Here is a 6,000-nt window from a genome sequence, read left to right as displayed (position 1 = left end):
AACAGGCTCTCAGTGGGCCTCATTCCTTACGGTCCCTGCCAAGGGACCTTGGAATAGGGCAGTAAGGGATTACCGGCACCGGTCTGCTAACCGGTGTCACCCAGGTCATAATGACCCCCAGTGTGTTTTTAGCTGTGAGATCCCAGGCCTGATGAGGGATGAGTTACACTTCCTCCCACAGAGTCAACAGAGGAATGCTTTTTGCCTTCTTTTCTATTCACTGTAATGCAGACAGGCATGTGCCTGAAATCCGTATAGCATCTCATAGCTGTCTGAGATCACAGGGAGGGATAACAATGGAATGTTACGAATAAGATGTAGCTTTAATAATGATGTACTACCACCACCATACCCAAATAGGCATGGCTTATATGTCCAGGGTATCATGTCACCAAGTGGGTAGTTTATCATAATTAAAATAGTTTTGGAACTAGAGGTGTAGACTTAAATGTAACCTCTGCACCACGGTGACTTGACTGTCACAGCAGCTGTCAAGCAGGGCACCTGAGTCTCTTGAGCCTTCTCTGTGCTACAGAAGAGCAGAAACTGCAGACCAGGATAATAATGCGCAGAGCACAGGTGTACATTATTCTTTGGCATGGAGTTTAATGAAAGAGGACTTTGGTTAGTGGACCACACTTTCTGAGATGAATTACCCCCACCATTTTATTATTTATAAAAATCTAAAAAGCTTTGGATTTTACACCCTTGCCAGATGGCAATCCTTCACACCGCTCACTCTCTCACTTTCTCTGCAAAATGATTTAATCTGGGGTTAATTTCATGACCCATGCCAGGATGTATCTAGCTGATATGATCCAAGCTACCACTCCTAATCTGAAACTCCCACACTTGAGCTCTCAATATGGAACTCCCACTATGACACTCCCACTCAGCACATGTGAATTGAGTCCAAAATATTTGACAAGCACCTCTTTCTCGTGCCCACTGCATGAAAACTCCTGGGATTTTCTTCACCCTGTTGTTCTTGGGAGCTCCTTCACAGGCTATTTGCCCGTCTCTGGTCATTCTTGGGAGCCACATGTTTTCCGGGGTCACCAAGGGTCTGCTCTTAACTTGGTTGGTTCCTGCTCTTTAGTATCTGATGATGGAGGGCTGGGGAGCTCAGTTGGATCCCCCATGTTTTGGCTCCAGGGGTTGCATCACTGAGCGTATAGCTTCCTTGGTCCCTCTAGTTCCCCAGACCCACCTTGCTGAATCAGACCAATTAACCTTGCCATCTGCGTATTGTGTTTCCCCATGAATGGTACATGCCTATTGCTTCCTCCGCACCCAGAATCAGCATCAGGATACATAGTGTACATTTTTACAAAGACAGATATTTTAAACTTTGTTAAAAGAGAATTAAGAACAACACATTTATACTTGTATGCCTATGCACTGTTTTTATTTAACCTGAAAAATAAACTTTGTTATTTTACATTAATAAATGCATGTTTTAAGTGGTTACTCTTTATAAGTGTAGTAGTATGTGTTTTGTGTGCTTCATTTGCACTGATGACCCTTCTTAATGGCCGCATACAGTTGGCAGATAATCCATGCAATGCCAGTGCCCTGATCCTATTCCTCAAATTGGCATGGCAGTAATGATGTGCCTGAAATGCCCCCAGGTGTGGTTCAATTATAGTCGTTTTTTTGGTGCGTTGTGATGTGTATCTTACTTGTTTATTTCTTGTTTTGTGGTGATGAAGGGTTTGGTGCCCGTTATTGTGGTTGGTTGTGAGGGGCCCATAACTGTATGAATGTGAAGAGCATTTTTCTTAAAGAGATTTGTCATCATGTCTGCTGAGAGCATTGGGCCTCATCAAAACTTTGGTGGTACCCTGGCGGTAAATCCACCAGGATACCACCAAGGCAAATAGCGTTACCGCAACTTGGTCCGGTGCTATTAGCGCCGGATCCCGAGTTCTAGTAAGGCTGTTACTCCCCATTTTGTTAAGAGTCCATAGGACTCTATGGGTCAGCATTGGCACTATTACCGCTGGCGCAAATAGAACCATGGTAATAGCGCTGAAAATGGGCAGTAAGTGGCAAGATTTACCTCCAGTGGAAAGCTGGAGGTAAATCTGCTACTTTCTGCCCAAACTCGGTATTGGGCGGAGCGGTAATGTGGCGCTGGTAGCGCTACTGCTCCATTTTTACCACTCTGCCCAAACCCTGATAAGGCCCATAGTGTGTAGCATGTGTGGCCTGCTTGGTGCATAAATACTGGCACTGCATTCACATTAACTTCCGCTCTGTGTGCACTTGGGTGTACGCATGAGGTATAGTATTTATGGATTGACGTATTGCGTCAATGTTCTCATTTTCTTCAGTTCCATGTCTGCATGGTGTTTTATCAACATCTGTGAAGGGATGAGGTTTATACTACCATGACACCCCATTGGCATGATTGCAATTCACACATGTCGAACTTCAAGTGTACTGCACATGTGGTTAATTATCAGTACATGTTTCCAATTTTTTACAATTAAATATCTTGAGTTTGGTTGATACAGTTTACAACATGATTTCAGCGTGTAGCACCTCTGGGTAAGGGCTTGGTGTGTATCAAACTTGAAATTGCTAACAAACAAATTTGAAATATGCAACATGTTGGTTTTTACATGAAAGCTTTCTTGGAATTTCACCAAATGTGTTTTCTTTTTGTTTGGGGTATTCTATACATCCACGAACATGTTTTAGGGCTGCACATCTTGAAATTGTCTGTTTTAATTTTGAATGTTTTTGGCATGTGGCAGAATGCCATCTGTAGGATGGAATGCCTGAACCTTTTAGATTTTCAATAATAAAAATCATGTAGAAAATGTGTTTGTGAAAGTGAGATCTACTAATCAGAATACACTTTCAAAAATGGCCATACCAAAAAGTATAGTGCACCCATGTATCATTTCCTGTTAATGTCTATTGACTTCCCTAGCAGATGCCCTGCAGTGGCAACAGGGCAGGGTCAAAGCACACATTTGCATTCCTGTACTTAGATGATAGGCCCAAAGCTCCATCAAACAGGGATTGCTTTTCAACTATATGTACATCTGGCTTAAAATCTCATAAATGTGCATTTAGACGTGAGGTGGCAGTTTTTAGAAACTAAATTTAACACGTCTGATTTTGATATGGTGGCTAGTGAGATTACACAATTATATAGCAATAGCCTTTCATTTTGTCAGCTTGGTGGGCAGTGACTCATTTATGATGGAGCCTGGTGTGTTTGCATGTGTCTGGAATAGGTGTATCCACACCGACCATGCTGAGTCCCACCCAGGAAGCCTCTCTATCAACCCCTTAAGCAGAGTTTTCACCTCCTCAGGGAACAGGAACACTCTCTGTGAGGTCCTTTGGGAACCAGTCTTTCAAAGGCAGCGCTGTCACTACAATGTGCACCTTCATCAATGTGCTGATTAATGGATGCAAGCAGACACAGGAAGTGTGGTAAGTCAGAGAACAGGAGACTGACAAGGAGGCATGATTCTTACACGTTTTTAGTTTTCTCTTTAAAGAAAAAAGACCTAATCTATCCCTACACCAGTGCCACTAATCCCTAGTCTATACAAAAGAAAGTAAAAAAGGTACTCATCTGAATGTGAAGGTGGCTAAACAGAAATGCAGTCCTCTGTCCCGAATCCTATTATAATCTAGTTTCTTTCCTTATTTCGTAAGAAAACACGCAAACTAGCCAAGACAGACTTTGGGCCATTGCCCGAACAAAGGGTGGCTGCAGGCGTCTGACTTTCACCCTTGTGTCTCTTTACCATAGGCCCTTGCCTATGTGAAGAGTCCCAATCATGCAGTTCTTGTACTGCTGTAGTACCTTCCCTGGGCGCCAGTCTGTCCTTTCTTTATCGCTCTCAAATCAGTCTCTTTTTCCCTCCTCTAGGGCTCTTCTCCTTTTCACTCCCCACCCTGAGGTCTCTTCCTTCTTTCCCCACTCTGAGCTCTACTCTTTATTTCTCCCCTCTCTGTTTTTCATGGTTTCCCCACTCTGCGGCTTGTGGATGCTCTCTATTCTCCCCTCTCTGGGCCTTTTCTCACTCCTTCTCCCCACTATGGTTATTCCCAGTATTCTCCTCTCCTCTGGGAGTCTCTATGTCTCTCCCCATTCAGGAGCTTCTTGGTATTCTACCCTCCTCTGGGTGTCTCTCTACCCACAGTGGGGCTTTTTGACTTGTTCACCACCTCAGGGAATCTCTGTCTCTTTTTCAACTTGCTGCCCACCTCCTGTTCTTCTGGAGCCTCTTCATACCTTTGGGGTGCTCCCTGGCAGGTCTATGAAGTCTGCCTGAGCCTCCTCTTTCCACACGGCATCCGCTGGCGTCTTCTCTCCTTATCCACTGGCTCAGTGTGGGATTGGTGGGTGTCTCGACTGTACTGTAACACAGTCCTCTGTGCTCATTCTGGCAACCACATTTTATTATTCCAGTGGTTCGACTGCTGGGCATCATCGCATTTGCCCAGTGCAGATCTCTGGATGCAAGGGCACGTCTGGCGTTTTCTCTCTCCACGCATCCCCACTCCCACTGTGTGCTGCTGTGTTATTGAACTCTGTGGGCTGTGTGGATACTTCAATTGGTTGTTGTTCTGACATGTCTCAAGGAAGCTGGTCTTCTCACCGTTATACAGTTTTCCAGTAGGAGGATCGAATAAAGTTGGGCTCAGAATCTGTGCTAGCCATTAAAGGGACCATTAGCCTATCATATCCCTTTCGTCCTATATACCCCACAGTGTCTGGGGGGGGTGCTTTAAGTCCCTCTCTGGGGATGTCACCTCCAGTGGGATCCCACTTATCCTGTCTCCTAGGGGGTATAAAGCTATAAAGCAGAGCCAGCTGACCTCCTTAGTCCCAAAAGGGGTTGCCCCCCTTGGGCAGAGGTGTCAAACTCCTTGGATTGATCACAGAAGGAACAGAGTGAGAATAGCCCAGTAGAGAACTTCAGTCCACAGAGTGGTCTCACCATCTTGGATTTTAGTAAGGGAGCCAAACCTCTGTCCACCTCCCCACTTTCTACGAACAAGACACTTTGCATATGACATCAGAAGGCAAAGGACGCTTGTTACAGCAGCCAGGACTGTATCCTCAACAACAGGCTTGCTAAGGACTAATCGCTGAAGAATTTTGCCTATATATGGGGGAGACACTCCCCTTAGTTGGTTCATCTTTGGACACTGGAAAATTCACTGGAAACAGATTGGGAGTACAGACAACTCCAAAGTCCTCTACCAGAGAGTTCAATATCAGGCGCTCCAATGATGAGGAAACCTCTTCTCCCTTGGTACTCAGGACACTGTTCACTGTAGATGACATAAGCCTTAAAGTGCTTGTTAAACACCAAACTGGTTGGGAAAGGCAGACAAAAGAACTAACCTGCCCAGGAGAACTTGTATTGGGTTTACCAACACCCAAAGAACTGAGGGAGCGACCTCTGGCTCTCCCTGCATCTTTGAAACGTCTTGACACTGGTTTGGGCTCCTTCAACATCATCCTAGCTTCTGCAAGGTAACCACCTGAATCATCTTTGATTTCTACACATGACAGCCTCTTTCATCTCTGTGTTTCGCCTCAGTGTCAACACCAAAGCTCTGCCTTATCCACATCCAAGACCCGCCGAGTCTTCTAGTGTCCCAAACTTAGCACTGCCTGCCTCTTTGCACTCCAAGCAGTCGCCACTGCATTACGACAACTCTGAACCTGTCGAGCATGCTTCCAGCCAAAGAAAAGTCACACTTCTATGCAGCAGTAATCTCTGCCTCTTCCAGTGCCACTCACCCATCACCACCTGCCATTCCCAACATTTTCAACCAACAAGCCATTGCACGACTGAATGGCATGGCATCTCTGGAACCCGTCGCTGCCACGTTTGGACTTGACCATGGCTCAACAGCGAAAGCACCCAGACTCCTTGTTCAACAGCAAAAAGCTGGGCTTGATGCTGTTGAGCCCCAAGTCCAACAACTAAAGGGATTTCAAGTCATTCTGTCCTG

The sequence above is a fragment of the Ambystoma mexicanum genome, chromosome 8, assembly GCF_040938575.1.
Source record: "Ambystoma mexicanum isolate Mex_15411 chromosome 8, UKY_AmexF1_1, whole genome shotgun sequence".
Classification (NCBI taxonomy): domain Eukaryota; kingdom Metazoa; phylum Chordata; class Amphibia; order Caudata; family Ambystomatidae; genus Ambystoma; species Ambystoma mexicanum.
This window is presented reverse-complemented; position numbering follows the sequence as displayed.